This window comes from Glycine max, chromosome 10 (assembly GCF_000004515.6).
Source record: "Glycine max cultivar Williams 82 chromosome 10, Glycine_max_v4.0, whole genome shotgun sequence".
In the NCBI taxonomy this organism is placed as follows: Eukaryota; Viridiplantae; Streptophyta; class Magnoliopsida; order Fabales; family Fabaceae; genus Glycine; species Glycine max.
In genome coordinates this window covers 12844129-12861378 of record NC_038246.2, presented here as the reverse complement: position 1 = coordinate 12861378, position 17250 = coordinate 12844129, and the positions used below count along the sequence as shown (strand labels likewise).

General features: G+C 37.9%; 1 long non-coding RNA gene across 1 annotated transcript; it reads right to left on the bottom strand.

The window, feature by feature from the left end:
• Nucleotides 1-347: 347 nt before the first annotated feature.
• On the bottom strand, nucleotides 348-17240 carry LOC100809127 (uncharacterized). Its single transcript, XR_001382938.2, has 8 exons — nucleotides 16970-17240; nucleotides 16530-16571; nucleotides 15406-16196; nucleotides 14359-14512; nucleotides 14104-14275; nucleotides 2620-3040; nucleotides 2108-2215; nucleotides 348-880 (listed from the first exon to the last, which is right to left on the bottom strand). It is a non-coding gene; the product is annotated as an uncharacterized lncRNA (long non-coding RNA).
• Between the last annotated feature and the right edge of the window lie 10 nt (nucleotides 17241-17250).

Sequence of the window (17250 nt, the reverse complement as noted above, 5' to 3'; positions counted from 1 at the left end):
TCTATGATGAGGGCAAATACACCAAACACCGATTCTTCGCGTGAATGGACTAATTCTATTTAAACCTCATTCTCGGATGTCTCGTCGAACTTAGCCTAAACGAATCGCATTACGATTACAGCATATTAAAAACTAAATCCCTACACTCCGTGTCCAGACATACAGTTATCTAGCCATGCTCTATCCAGTTCTAAGGATTCAAAACATTTCCTAATGCTAAAAATTCTAACTTTACACACAAATGGGTGATCAGTCCACAAGCATGCAATAATTAAATGCAGATGGAAGCAATAAACACATCAAAACAACATTAAATATATAGTAAGAATATTTACATCAAGGCTCAACAGAAATTCCCAACAAAAGCTTTAGCCTTCCATGGCAAGTTATCACCTTTCAGTTACAATAGGAGGTTTTGGAAGCAAAATTCAGATTACACAGTGGTAGGGATGTCTCCTCCACCTCTAGGAACCTAAAAGTCACTCTAAAACCTAGAACCTAAAAATCACTCTAAAACCTAGAATCCTCTCACGTATATCTCTATTCTTTCACAAGCTAAAGACTCCTCTTTTCATGCCAACTTCAGCTTTTAAGGGCTTTCTATCCTCGAAGGCTCGCTTAACGTCATTTTCGCGCTTAGCGCGAGTTAGTGATTTTTGGATGAGCGAGTCAGGCGCGCTAAGCGCCAGAAGAGACAAATGACTCGCTAGGTGAGCTAATGGCGCGTTGAGCGCGTGCATGCATGGAAGATTCTCTTCCAGATTCTCCTCACTCGCTAAGCGAGCTGATGTCTCGCTTAGCGAATGTTAATCGCTAAGCGCATATGTCTCGCTTAGTGAGACACCAGCCAAAGCAACCTTCTTATTCTTCATCTTTTCACCTGAAATTGAAGTTGAAAACACATTAATTCACATTGAAGGGAATATCTACTGTGTAAAAATTAAACTAAACATAAAAATATGTACAAACCTACAAAAAGAACTATAAATTGGGGAAAAGACATAGATTTCATAGTGCTATTCAATATAAAAGTTAGTCGTAAATGACGACTAACAGAGGCTAATGCTTGTCTGGCTTGTGCTTCTTGTTCGACTTGTGTAAGTCGGTCTTGGTGTTTCCTTCTCGCTTGTCACACTTCTGTCCTGCTTGTCTATCTTTATTCCTGAATCTAGACATTTCTTCCATCTAAATGTATCCCTTGGCTCGTTTATGCAACTCATCCATGCTACCAGGGTTTTTTTGCACAGACTATCCTCGAACTTGCCAAGCTGTAGGGCGAGGAGCATGGAATGCAATGCTACCTTCGGGTTAAGATTTCAAATCTGGACGACAGTGCGCCTAAATCTGTCCATGAATTTTTAAGGGACTCGTCATTTGCTTGTTGCAAACTGGCCCAGGCGGCCGAGGTCATGCAGTAAGATCTGTTGGTCACGTACTGTGCACTGAAGCATTCGACGAGGATGTCAAAGTTATCTATGAATCTTAGTAGGAGTCCAACATACTAGGTCATTGTTGCCTCCCGAGGGACGTTGGAAAGACACGACACAGAATCACATCGTCATTAGTGTATAGGTTCGCCTAAGTCAAGAAGGCATCTGGGTGCTCATGTGGATCTATGGTTTCGTCATACTGCTCGAGGTTGAGTGGTTTCCACCCCAAGGGTATGTCAGCCTCCCTAATGCGATCGATAAAAGGATGTTGATCAGTAGTCCGCCCTGTTGGACGGTGCAAGTGGGAGAGACTTAAGTCACCTAAAGTGTTGATTGTGCGTCAGGGGTGTGATTTCCCTTGGGTGACCTCAGGCAATGTGTGAGTGAAGTGCTCTTCACCCTGGAGGCGTTTGATGCGAACCTCCAGCTGACCGTGGTCAGCCTTTAGCTTTCTCAGCTCCTCCATGTGGTGACACTCCATCTCTGCAATGCGGTTTTTGAGTTGTTGAAGAGTATTTATGTCTGTCATAGCTGCCGAATGAGAATAAGAGTCTTCAAAAGGGGTCTTCTTTTAAGGCTAGACCGAGTGCTAACCATGGATGAATAAGAGAAAGTTAACGAGAGACCATGGGATATTTTTTTATCGCAGCCTCACGGTGGACGCCAAATGTACTTACCAAAATCTAGAGCTGTCACACGTCAGGGTGGATGTTGCTAAGGTGGGCTTCTGAACTTCACATGTTGGCTTCGAGAGGCACCTTTGTTAAGAGAACAAGAGGAGGGACCTGCAAAACAAAAGACTTCGACCCTCAAGTAAGTATATGAGTTAAGAGACAAAGTAAGTATATGCTTAAATGTGGGCTCGATTGAGCGATAGACAAAGATGCGCACATGCGTGTTTGCTTGTGTGGTGGTGTGTGAGATGTGTTGAGGGTTCGATGGAACCTGATATTTATAGGAATGGAGCATATCTGCAGGTCCTTGTTTGTAGGGGTTGTTATAACTTTTGCTGCTAATTCTTGGCTTATAGTTAATAGTTGGTATCTTGTAGATAATGTTAGAGATAAATTGTAGGTTAGAGATAAAAGATAGTAGACAATTGTACCTTGTAGATAAGGTGTGGCTTTATAAATAATTAACTACTTGTCAAGAGATAAAGAGATTCAAATATTAATAGGTTAGAGATAACCTGTCAGTTAAGGAACCCGATTGCTAAAGATCAAGTGTCCATGCTCCTGTTTCAGGGCTGACGTGAAGGGTTGACACATGTCTCAGAATGTCATATAAGGTGTCACTTGTATTTTGTGGACCCTAGACAGTACACTTGTAAAAGCATTATAAAAAACATGACATTACAATATTCCATAACAATAAAATTTTTGTCCTTAAAAATTTGCATACTAGGGAATAGATTTTGATACTCCTTACACATCTTGTCCTTAAGCTCCCATGTCGTGTCTCCCATAGTGTTACTCCACGCTACCTTGAGCCTCTCTATTTGATCATTTAATCCTCTATCTTTGCAGCCTAAGTCTCATTGGTCAAATCTTCATGCACTTGTATCGTGTCCAGTTCTAAGACGTGCGTAGGATCCGAAATAACTTCCTCAACTGAGAAACATGACATTACGAAAAGAATTATGAAAAGCATGATGTTGCAAAATTGATCAATAAAGTAAATCAATCTTTGAAAGATTCTTTTTAAAAAAAAATGTAGTGAAAAAACTATTAATTTTTATTTAACTTTTACTTGAATTATTTTTTCTGTGATAAAAGTACTTTAAAGCTACAGTGCAACTTTTTTTCTTTGATAAAATTAATTTAAGGTTATAGTACAACTTTTAACAATATTATATTATAAAATATATTGTTTTAAAAGATATCATATTTTTATAATTATTTATTTTAGTTGTTAGTTTTGATACAATGTTAGTAGAAAGGATTGGAACTCATAACATGTCCCTCCCCCTTCTTCCTTCTCCCTTCAACCACCAAGTCAATAAATAATGTTATAACTCCATCATACTTATATAACTATTTTTTGAATCCTGTAAAAAAAATATTTTTTGAATTAAATATTAAATAAACACATTTTCAAAGACATTTAATTTAATTAATTAAAAATTGGTAAATTAATCATTCAAAACAAAGAAACTTTAAATATATAATATTAATTTAATTGTTTCAAAATTTTAAATTCTAATTTGTATCATTGTTTTTTTTTTTTTTGCAAATTATCTATTGTGACTTTTAAAAAAATGAAAATAAATAAATAGGTGTATCATATATACTTTATAAGTATTTTTTCACTAAAAAGTTGGAATTAGAAATAGTTTTAAAAAAATTATTTAATTAACAAATAAATTTATTACAACTTTTTTCTACTATTTACTCCATAAATTTCATTCACGATTAATTGCCAACAAATTGAGAAAAGAATTATGTAATACAAAAAAAAAATAAAGTAATAAAGTAATCATAATTAATTAAATGTTAGCTCTTGTTAATCAAATGTTTCGTATTGCCATGGACATTGAAATTCTGATATCAATGACAGATGTCGTACCGGATGTCACGACATCACGCTTCAGAACATGCAGATTGTATTTGACTGTATGAACAGATTAAACAAGTAAATAACACAAGAGAATTGTTAACCCAGTTCGGTGCAACCTCACCTACATCTGGGGGCTACCAAGCCAGGGAGGAAATCCACTAAAATAGTGTTAGTTCAAGGTCTAACAGCCACTGTTTACAACCTTCTCACCTAACCACTACCCGTGCAACCTCTACCTAAGAGCCACTCTTAGATATGAGAACCCCTCTCACTCCCTCTCAAACACTCTCCTGTGTTTACAAATAAATCAAAGACACACCAGAGATTACTCTCTGAACAAAAGAGATCAACTCTACACACTAGAGATCAACTCTACACACTAGAGATCAACTCTACACACTCAGGTCCAACACTTGATGTTAGGGTACCATCAAGGTGGCTCACAAAACACTCAAGTCCCAAAACTCACAAAATAACTCTTCAATCCCGGACTTGGTGCAGAACTCGTGCAGCCTCCATGTTTTTATAGCAGTGTGTGTATCTGGGCTGCAACAACTTGTGCTGGATGAGATCTATCATTCTTCTGAAAAAATCTGCACTTAAAGATCTAAAAGATACAGTTTGATCTTTTAGTTTTTATCTTTAATCTTTAATCTTTAATCCCTGAACGAACTCTTCTAGTTTGTAATTCAAACTTTAATTATCTTTTAATTCGTTCCTAAAGATAGATCATCTAATCTGTTGCTAACTGCACAATAATCTGTTAAAGATATAACAGATTTATGTGTCCAGTATTTTCGGGCAAGATGTCCTGGACATCGTATCCGACATCGTGGATCCTGCAGCTTCACTTCTTCACTTGACTTTTATCTTGCCTTGTGCATTGTGCAGCAACTCCAGTATTTTCGGGCAAGATGTCCTGGACATTGTATCCGACATCGTGGATCCTGCAGCTTCAATTCTTCACTTGACACTTTATCTTGCCTTGTGCATTGTGCAGCCCGATCTTATTCCTTGACATAACGTTGGACATCATGTGCAGCAACTCCAGCTTTCCTTCATTGTCTAAGTGCTTATGTTTTAACAAAATCTTAGCCAATCTTTTAAAACTCAGTAGAGCTAAGCACTAACAATCTCCCCCTTTGGCAAATTTTGTCTAAAACATACTTAGACACTTCCTGAGCAGGTACGAGCAGTTATGCAAGTGGGATCAGCAACTTTCATTATCAGAGTAATCAAGCACAGCGGAATTTCTGCAAGTTGCAAGTCGTTTCCAGGATGTCAAGACATCTCTCGTGACATCAGCTTTCTGCTCCCCCTGTCTTCATGCTCTTACTGCTGTGAAGCAGTTCACTGCAGCATCTTCTATCAGCTACTAGTCTTTTCCAGGATGTCGAGACATCTCATGTGACATCAGCTTTTTTCTCCCCCTGTCTTCATGCTCTTACTGCAGCATCTTCTATCAGCTACTAGTAGCTTACATCAGTCATCAGCAGCAGCAGCAGTCTCCCCCTCAAAATCATATACATACAACTCCCCCTCAAAATCATGAATCATGCATACATCGTATCCTACTGCCATACATCGTATCAATCATACATAATATGCATACATCGTATCCTACTGTCATACATCGTATCAATCATGCATAATACATAACACTATTACTACCATTACTCCCCCTTTTTAGACAGAATTTGACAAAAGTAGAATGCATGAACTTAAGGTGCAAATATTACAGACCAATAGTAATCAATTGTTCAAAGGGACATGCCCCTATAGCTAGTAAAAAGCAAAAACATAAAGGTCTGATGATCATGGGGTGGCTTCAGAATCATCATCTGATTCAGTATCCTCTGCTGCATCTTCCTCTTCCTCAGCTGCATCATCTTCTTCCTCAGCTGCTTCTTCTTCTTCCTCAGCTGCTTCTTCATCATCAATGCCACTTTCTGAGAGCCTTTTGATCAGCCGTTCCAGCTCCATCTTCTTCTCTGTGGTGGCTTTGATGGTTGCTTCCAGCACCTTGCATGTGTCCTTGAGTTCAGCAATCAGAGCATCCTTGGACACAGCACCTGAAGCAGCAGCTTTCCCTGATGTCGAGACAATGTCTGGGACATGTGTCCCCTCAAACAGTTTGTAATGCAGGGATAGAGGAGATTCTCTCTTCCTTGGCAATTTGATGCTCAGAACCAGCAACATCAACTACTCCATCAGTTGGTCTGCCCAGGTATTTGTTGATCACAGCAGGGGAGAATCTAACACACTTTCCTCTGACAAATACTTTTTGATACTCATCACTCTTTCTGTTTGTTATGTCAGAGGGAATGTTGACAATAAATTCCCTGACTAGACTTTCATAGCAATCTCCCAACTTGGTGACAGTTTTCAGCAGTCCAGCAGCCTTGATGAGGTCCATGATCTCCTTGCAATCCAAGGCAGCTCTTCCCAGTTCTCTTTCCAAGGCAAGTCTGCGTTGATACACGAATTTCCACCTTTCAGCATTGCCAATGGAGTGGAATGAGATGTTGTCCAATGGTGCATCAGGGACATTACCAGGCACCTTTTTCCCTGAAGTTTTGGCCTTCTTGATGTCGGGAACATCTAGTTCGACATCATCATCAGAATCAGATGAGGAAATTTCTTTCCTCTTCTTGGAAGGGATTGCAACTTTGCTCCGTCTGGATGTGGTAGGAGTGATTGGAGTACTCTTCTTCTGTGCCATAGTCTTGATTCGTCCTGACCTCTTAATGGGGGGTTTTTCCTTTTCGGCTTTGTAATCTCTCTGCAATGCCAGGTGCCAACTTGTTGGCAATGGGTTCCTCATCAGATTCTACCTCTTCTAGGTCAATGAGGTCACCTGGAGCAGGTTCTGGTGCCCGTGGTGCAGGGGTCTCCTTTGTGGCTTGATCACCTTCCTCTGTTGATTCCTCTTTGCTGGGTGAAGAGAGGACTTCAGTATTTGGGGTGGAAGATGTTGGAACATCTTTCTCAGCATCAGGAACAGCAACATCTGGGGTGGAAGATGTTGGAACATCTTCATCAGCATCAGGAACAGAAGCATTTTTCAGAATGTTACTCACAATACTGCGGATCTTCTTGTCCATCTCTGTGTCTACTTCCCTAGGACTTGTTGCAAGGCTAGGGTTTTCAGAAATCTTCACACCCTGTTGTCGTTTGGGAACCAGTTTTTCAGGAACAGGGGCTTGACCAGGAATCATCTGTATGGGTTGGATATGAAATTCAGGTTGTTCCTGGATTGATGGTGCTTTGGTGGATGATGGAGATGATGGTACAGAGGATGAACCAGGAGCTGAAGTTTCTTTTGGTGAGGTAGCCATGGAAAAGCAGAGCGTTTGGAATGGTTTCATAAATTTCTGAGAGCTGTTGGGGAATGCTGAAAACGAGATTACCACGAAAATATAAGTTTGAATGAGGAATGTAGAGGGACGTGTGAAGCAACGGTCGAATTCGTTTTGGCTCAGTAGTGAACGTGCTATTAATGTTAAGTGAGACGTTTGAGCACGTTCAGAAAGCAGTAGCTGCTATAATTCCTCTAGCAGACAAATGCCCAGCTTGCCCCTCAGTTTTTCAAACTGATTTGCATCCAATACCTTTGTGAAAATATCTGCTATTTGTTCCTCAGTGTCAACATGCTCCAGTGTGATAACTCTATCATCAACAAGCTCTCTAATATAGTGATGTCTAATGTCGATGTGCTTGGTTCTGCTATGTTGAACAGGATTTTTAGAAATATTAATAGCACTCAAGTTGTCACAGTATAATGTCATGACATCTTGTTCGACATTGTACTCCTTGAGCATCTGCTTCATCCAAACTAGTTGTGAACAGCTGCTTCCTGCTGCAATATACTCGGCTTCTGCAGTAGATAGGGACACACAGTTCTGCTTCTTGCTTAACCATGAAATAAGATTGTTGCCCAGATAGAAGCATCCACCAGAAGTGCTTTTTCTGTCATCTGCACTTCCAGCCCAATCAGCATCACAATACCCAACCAGCATTGAACCTGAACAATGACAGTACATAATCCCATAGTCACTGGTGCCATTTACATATTTCAGAATTCTCTTTACTTGATTCATGTGACTTATCTTAGGATTGGCTTGATATCTTGCACAAACACCTACTGCATAGGTGATGTCAGGTCTGCTAGCTGTTAAATATAGTAAGCTCCCAATCATGCTTCTGTACAGACTTTGATCAACACTGGTGCCAGCTTCATCCTTTGACAGCTTCAAGTGAGTAGGTGCAGGTGTTCTTTTATGGCTGGCATTTTCCATCCCAAACTTCTTGACAATGTGCTTTGCATACTTGCTTTGTGAGAGGAATATGGAGTCTTCCATCTGCTTCACTTGGAGTCCCAGAAAATAAGTCAGCTCTCCAACAAGACTCATCTCAAATTCAGATTGCATCTGTTGGACAAAATGTCGAAGCATCTCATTCGACATCCCTCCAAACACAATGTCATCAACATATATCTGTGCTATCATCAAGTTATCAGCATCTTGTTTGACAAAGAGAGTCTTGTCAATTCCTCCCTTCCTATACCCTTGCTGAGTAAGGAACTCTGTTAGCCTTTCATACCAAGCTCTTGGAGCTTGCTTTAATCCATAGAGAGCCTTCTTGAGCCTGTATACATGATCTGGATGAGTTGGATCTACAAATCCCTTTGGCTGCTCCACATAGGCTTCTTCATTCAGGTATCCATTCAGAAACGCGCTCTTCACATCCATCTGGTACAGCTTGAATTTGAGGATGCAAGCTACACCAAGTAACAATCTGATGGACTCAAGTCTAGCAACTGGAGCAAAAGTTTCATCAAAGTCTACACCTTCAATCTGAGTGTAGCCTTGAGCAACAAGTCTGGCCTTGTTTCTGGTTATAACACCTTCTTCATTGGTTTTGTTCTTGAAGATCCACTTGGTGCCAATCACATTAGTTCCCTCGGGTCTAGGAACTAGCTCCCAAACTTCATTCCTTTTGAATTGCTCCAATTCTTCTTGCATAGCATTGATCCAGAACTCATCAGTCAGTGCTTCTTTCACATTCTTGGGCTCAATTTTGGAGACAAAGCATGAATTGGAGACAATCTCAATCTCCCTTGATCTTGTAGTGACTCCTCTGTTTGGATCTCCTATAATCAGCTCCTTGGGGTGCATCTTCTGGATTCTAATGGAGGGTCTCTTGTCAGGTTGGTTGATGTTTGATTCATCTGTAGCAGAATCAGAGTTTTCTGCATTTTCTGCACTTTTAGCTGTATCTGCTACATTGTCTCCCGATGTTCTGACATCTTCTTCGACATCCTTCTTTCTTGCTGGAGTTAGATCATCAACAACCACATTGATGGATTCCATCACAGTTCTGGTTCTGGAATTGAATACTCTATATGCTCTGCTGTTTGTAGAGTATCCCAGGAATATTCCTGCATCACTCTTGGGATCCATCTTTCTCCTTTGCTCTCTATCTGCCAAAATGTAACATGGACTTCCAAAGATGTGGAAGTGCTTGACAGTTGGCTTCCTCCCTTTCCAGATTTCATACAGTGTGGTTGGAGTCCCTCTTCTAAGTGTAACTCTGTTGTGGATGTAGCATGCTGTGTTCATGGCTTCAGCCCAGAGATTATAGGGAAGTTCTTTGGCATGAAGCATGACCCTAGCAGCTTCTTGCAAAGTCCTGTTTTTCCTTTCAACTATGCCATTTTGTTGTGGTGTAATGGCTGCAGAGAACTCATGAGTGATGCCTTCAGATGAGCAGTATTCAGTAAATTTGCTGTTTTCAAACTCTCTGCCATGGTCACTCCTGATTCTCTTGATGACACAGTCTTTTTCTCTTTGAAGTCTTAGACTCAACTCCTTGAATACTTCAAAGGTGTCTGATTTTTCTCTGATAAAGTTGACCCAGGTAAATCTGGAGAAATCATCCACAACAACATAGGCATACCTCTTTCCTCCAAGGCTTTCAACTTGCATAGGCCCCATCAAGTCCATGTGAAGTAGTTCCAGCACCCTGGAAGTGGTCTGATGTTGAAGCTTCTGGTGGGACATCTTGACTTGCTTTCCAATCTGACATTCACCACAGATTCTGCCTTCTTCTATTTTCAGATTGGGAATGCCTCTAACAGCATCTTTGTCAATAATTTTCTTCATGCCTCTTAAGTGCAGATGTCCAAATCTTTGATGCCATATTTTGACTTCATCTTCTTTGGAGAATAGACATGTGGAGGAGTAACTGGTTTCTTGAGGTGTCCATAGATAACAATTGTCCTTTGATCTGCTGCCCTTCATTAGAACTTCACTCTTCTCATTTGTCACCGAGCATTCTGACTTTGTGAAGTTTACATTGAATCCTTCATCACACAGCTGACTGATGCTGATCAAGTTTGCAGTCAGTCCCTTCACCAGCAGTACTTTGTCCAGACTAGGAAGTCCATCATGGACTAGCTTTCCCATTCCAGTGATCTTTCCTTTAGAGCCATCTCCAAATGTCACATAGCTAGTGGAGCAAGGCTCAATGTTTACCAGGAATTCTTTAACTCCTGTCATGTGTCTGGAACAGCCGCTATCTAGGTACCAATCTTCCTTAGCTGATGCTCTAAGTGAAGTATGAACAACAAGACTAACAGTCTTGTGTTTTGGAACCCACATCATCTTCCTTCCACTGCTGCTACTTTGAGTTCCATGATGTGGATGACCATGTAAATGATAGCAAAAGGGCTTTATGTGAGCATGCTTGCCACAGTAGTGACACCTCCAATTCTTTCTTTTGCTCCTTTTCTGCTGCGTTCCATGATGTCGAGACCGATGTTGTGACATCGTGGCTCCAGTGCTGTTTTTGGCAGGAACAAATTCTGTCATGGTTGTTCTGCCAGCAGACTTAGGATTAAATCCAAGTCCTCTCTGGTTTCCAACATTCTTTCCAAGCTGTAGCACCTCATCAAGCGTATCTGAGCCTTTATTCAGCATCTTTATTGATTTTGTCATGTTTTCCAGTTTAGAGTTCAGAAAACCAACTTCTCCTTTAAGCTCAGAGATCTCCTCTTCATGTGCCTCCTTTTCAGCCTCCAGATTTGCAATGACCTTCTTCAGTTGTGCTTCTTGCTGAAGAATCTTCTCACTTTTGATGCATAGTTCTCTATAGGATGTAGCAAGCTCATCAAAAGTGATTTCACTGTCTGTATCACTTGAATCTTCAGCAGATTCAAATCTCCCAGTGAGTGCATTCACATCTCTGTCAGAATCACTTTCTTGTTCACTCTCTGTATCAGATCGACATACAGAAAGTCCTTTCCTCTGCTTCTTGAGATGAGTGGGACATTCAGCTATGATGTGTCCATAGCCTTCACACCCATGGCATTGAACTCCTTTGCTGTGACTGGGCTTTTCATCTGACCTTTTCTGATATTCACTACCTTTCTTGATGTCGAAAGGGATGTTCCGGACATGTGGTTTCTGCCTCCTGTCCATTCTGTTCATCACTTTGTTGAACTGTTTTCCAAGGAGCACAACTGCTTTGGTCAGACCTTCATCAGTATCCAGGTCATACTCATCTTCTTCTCCTTCATCATTGGAAACGAAAGCCAGATTCTTGCTCTTCTTTTCAGCCCTATCCGAGAGTCCTAGCTCAAAGGTTTGAAGGGAACCAATGAGTTCATCTACTCTCATGTTGCAAATGTCTTGGGCCTCCTCTATTGCAGTGACTTTCATGTCAAATCTCTTAGGCAAGGATCTGAGGATCTTTCTCACCAGCTTTTCATCTGTCATCCTTTCTCCCAAGGCAGTGCAAGCATTGGCAATTTCAAGAATGTTCATGTGGAAGTCATGAATACATTCTTCCTCCTTCATCTTCAGATTTTCGAATTTTGTAGCCAACAGTTGCAATCTGGACATCTTCACTTTGGAGGTTCCTTCATGGGTGATTTTCAGGATCTCCCATGCATCCTTGGCCACTGTGCATGTGTTGATCAGTCTAAAGATATTCTTGTCAACTCCATTGAATAGAGCATTCAAGGCTTTGGAGTTTCCAAGTGCCAATTCGTCTTCTTCTTTTGTCCAGTCTTCTTCTGGCTTTAATTCATCAGTGGGCTTTCCTTCTGTGTCCAGCATCTTGGGATGTTCCCAGCCTTTGATGACAGCTTTCCAGGTTCTGCTATCCAGTGATTTGAGGAAGGCCACCATCCTTGCTTTCCAGTATTCATAGTTGGTTCCATCCAGAATTGGTGGTCTGTTCACTGGTCCTCCTTCTTTCTCCATGTTCATCAGAATTTATCTCCCTAGATCTCACTCAGTGATTTCGAGTGCCTGCTCTGATACCAATTGAAATTCTGATATCAATGACAGATGTCGTACCGGATGTCACGACATCACGCTTCAGAACATGCAGATTGTATTTGACTGTATGAACAGATTAAACAAGTAAATAACACAAGAGAATTGTTAACCCAGTTCGGTGCAACCTCACCTACATCTGGGGGCTACCAAGCCAGGGAGGAAATCCACTAAAATAGTGTTAGTTCAAGGTCTAACAGCCACTGTTTACAACCTTCTCACCTAACCACTACCCGTGCAACCTCTACCTAAGAGCCACTCTTAGATATGAGAACCCCTCTCACTCCCTCTCAAACACTCTCCCGTGTTTACAAATAAATCAAAGACACACCAGAGATTACTCTCTGAACAAAAGAGATCAACTCTACACACTAGAGATCAACTCTACACACTAGAGATCAACTCTACACACTCAGGTCCAACACTTGATGTTAGGGTACCATCAAGGTGGCTCACAAAACACTCAAGTCCCAAAACTCACAAAATAACTCTTCAATCTCGGACTTGGTGCAGAACTCGTGCAGCCTCCATGTTTTTATAGCAGTGTGTGTATCTGGGCTGCAACAACTTGTGCTGGATGAGATCTATCATTCTTCTGAAAAAATCTGCACTTAAAGATCTAAAAGATACAGTTTGATCTTTTAGTTTTTATCTTTAATCTTTAATCTTTAATCCCTGAACGAACTCTTCTAGTTTGTAATTCAAACTTTAATTATCTTTTAATTCGTTCCTAAAGATAGATCATCTAATCTGTTGCTAACTGCACAATAATCTGTTAAAGATATAACAGATTTATGTGTCCAGTATTTTCGGGCAAGATGTCCTGGACATCGTATCCGACATCGTGGATCCTGCAGCTTCACTTCTTCACTTGACTTTTATCTTGCCTTGTGCATTGTGCAGCAACTCCAGTATTTTCGGGCAAGATGTCCTGGACATTGTATCCGACATCGTGGATCCTGCAGCTTCAATTCTTCACTTGACACTTTATCTTGCCTTGTGCATTGTGCAGCCCGATCTTATTCCTTGACATAACGTTGGACATCATGTGCAGCAACTCCAGCTTTCCTTCATTGTCTAAGTGCTTATGTTTTAACAAAATCTTAGCCAATCTTTTAAAACTCAGTAGAGCTAAGCACTAACAGACATCATAATTAGATTAATAAAAAAAATATGTAACACCAAAATTAAGAATAAATAGAATAAAATAAAAAATTTAATGCAATTAATAAATATGAACTAATTTTTATAATTAATAACGGGATCAATGTTATTGTTTTGTATAAAGCTTTGGCTTAAAAATATAAATAATATATTAATTCACTACTTTAAAAAAGAGCTACAAAGACTGTTGTTAAGAACTTTTAAAGATGATTTTGAACCGTCTCTAAAGCCAACCTTGTTAAAAGTCAAGAATTTCAATGATGATTTCGTAAAAAATCATCTTAGAAAAGGATAACCTCCTAAGATGGTTTTTAGCTAAAAATCATCTTAGGAGGTTATCCTTTTCTAAGACGATTTTTCAAATAACCATCTTAAAATGTCTATTTTTAAAAAAAAATAATGAAAATATTATTATTTAAAAATTTTATAAGCATTATTAAAAATATTATTTTTTAAATCAATAAATTTCATATTTCATGTACAGAAACATATAAAAAATTCATGTTAAATAGCACAAATTCGGCAACAAATGAATTTTATACAATATGCCAACTTCTAACAAAAACAATAGTAATATTACTAGTTTTCAATAGTACTAATATAAACGTTACCTGCAATTATCATAGGTAAGATATTATCTTTGATCTCTTTGTCTGCTGGGACTCCATCCTCATTTAATTTATTATCTAAAAGTTGTTGAAGAAAATCTTCATGGTGAGTTGCAATTCCACTTCTTCTTTCACTTATATTCTTCTCCAATATGTTCACTATTCTTTTTCGAGCCTGCATTTTTCACTTGAAAGCTTAAATTAACATTTCAAAGTTTGTTTCAGCTAACGCTGAAATGATTTGTATATAATAATTACCTGAAGGCCTTTATAGAATCTGGTCCAGGGTAACCTCACGTATAATGTATGCTAGCATTGCTTCACACAAACGACCAACCTCGTTATGCATCGTCACTAATTCATGGCCACTCTCGATGCTTATTAGCATCTTGCACATCGCCTTACAGGCCAGCTGCATTAACAAAGTTATCCATGTGTTTTAATTAAGTTAAAAGTGATTTGTTTAAAAAATTAATCAGAACTAAACGTGTACTAACATTTTGTTTGGATAAAGGAAAGAAATAAAGAAGAAAATAATAAAAAGAAAAAAGGGAGATCAAAATAAAATATAAACAAAAATAGAAAAAAATGTTATGTAAATGGATAGAAATAAGATTATAAATAGTGAAAAAATTTCTTTCATCTTGTTTATATGTGAATAGAAGAAGGGTAGAACGAAATGGATAAATTATATTAGAAAACTTTTTTACCCTTGTAAAAAAAATATTTTTATTCAACTAACAAGATTATAATCCTTAACTTTTTATGTAAAGATATCATCCTATCTCGTCTTTAAATATTTTTTATATTTTTTTATAATTTTTTTTCGTGAAAGTAGAAAATCATTTCAAAAGTTTTTCCCCTTAATGGGATCACTAATACATAGGACGTCACTAATTCATAGATAGGATATGACTCTTCTAAGGTAAATAATTCATTTAGAGAATAAGTAAGAAAACTTAAAAAAATTATGCATGGTTAATAATATGTGCATATACATGTATATGATAAATCATGAATATATTAAATATTAATTTTATAATAAATAATTGAAATGCTTCATTTCTCTTCTATATCACTCTTAATATACTTAATTCATATTCAATTTTTAAGAAAAACGTGTGCATCTTTTAGGTTAACCAAATATTTTTATTTGAATCTTGAACATAGAGTTGCTTAAAATATTTAAAAATAAGTTTTGTTATTGATAATGATGTTATTCGACTTAAATAATACTTGTATTTTTTAAGATAATTTTATTTATTTTTTCCAAAAAGTTCATTTAATTAATTCATATATGTATACCTTGAGTGTTTCATCTTGTATGACGACAACAGATCCACATGTCCAGGTACATGTAGCCTGAAGAAGGAGTGAATCAAAGAGTTGAACGAAGGAAAACAAAGAATCTGTTGAGAACAAACGGAAGAGACGGTCGCGTATGAGTTTGTGATGCTGCTGTGCTGCACAGAGCAAGTTGTCGCGCCCAACCAACTCCGCGATTGATTTTATGTACCGACAAAGTCATACGTACTACATCCGAAGAACACCAATAGGATCTTATTGGTAGCTACTGCGTCTTCATATGCTTGCTTATAATCTCCACATGCATAAAGAAGAGGAAAACCAAGATATATCATGAGACCTGGATTAGTGTCAACTAGAGATAAAAACAGTATTCACCAATAGTGTTTATGATACAAAAAATTTCTAGAGAAAACCAAACATTAACAACACTGCTACTTAGAGAGTAACCCAAAGTTGATATGCAATAATTAGCAACACGTTGAATACTTAATTCAAAATGACCAAAAATGTAATTAACACCACCAATCTGAAAAACGGAATTAGTAAACCACAAGGAATGAACAACTGAAGCATTACCACACCAAATTCAGAGGAGATTGATTGATCAAAGGGTTTATAAGGTTTATTGAAACATTACTTCTAGTAGTGGTTGCAATTTCTTGTTTACTCTCTAGAGCCTATGGACAAAATAGAAATGCATCACAAACATTATCTTAGCAACTATCAAATTAATAATTAGATTAATTCAGCAAATCAAATTCTTCTCCATTGCATCCGAAAAGCTCCACCTACAAGATTGGTAAAATTCACAATTAGAAAACCTTACAAATTTAATTAATCATTTTTACAGCCTAAATAATAATCATAAAAATAAAATAATCAGAAATTTAGTTCAAATGCTATGTGCTAAATGTGAAAAATACAAGAATCATTTCTTAAAGGGGTTATATCTTTACTAGTATAACTTAAAAGATTATGTTTAATAGAGCTGCTAAATATTTACTTCACCTCTCTACCACCAATGGCACTACAAAAAAAGGGGTTATATCTTTATAAGTTGCTAGTATAATTTAAAAGTATTATCTTGAGGAGTTAGTAATAAGGTTTCCAATGATGCAGACCTTGTAAATTTCTTCAAAAACCTGCTTGCTTTTATTGTCACCCTGTATTGATAACAGAAACTTGTACAAGTTAAATATAGCTAGACAAAAAGTTGAACCTTGATCTATTTATTTCAGTAAAACAAGGCTTAGTAACTCTTTAACATCCTGGGGAACTTTAGATGGCAAAGCCATTCTCTTTGCCTCTTTACTAGTATTAACTACATGAAATACATTTCTCTGTAAATGTATTTTTCAAGGTCAATTTCCAGTTCATAAAATACATAAAGATACTAACAAGGAAAACTACATATGGAGTCCTACTCTCAACTACAAATAGACAAAAGGCTTATGTTGCATTACATAGGATTAAAATTCACTTAGTGGTTAAGTTACAGAAACTATTCTTAAGGAGGAGAAAATGAAAACTATTTAAAAACAAAGACATCAATATTTGTTACCTCGTCCTTAGCATGAAATCTTGTCTGAATGAACATTGTGCATGTCACAAGTCCATCAAATGTAACCTTTGACTGCAAGAGAAATTATCAAATTTAAAATTGTTAAACACATTTAATCATGACAGCCAATATGTTCTAAATTTTCCTTGAAGCTGCCACTTTCAGCATGAAGTTTTATCACTTCACCAGGAAAATTACTGTAGAAATTAAGATAGTTTACGCAGCTTACAACTAATTACACAATGTAAGTTGTAATATGGAAATAATTCAAAATCCGATGA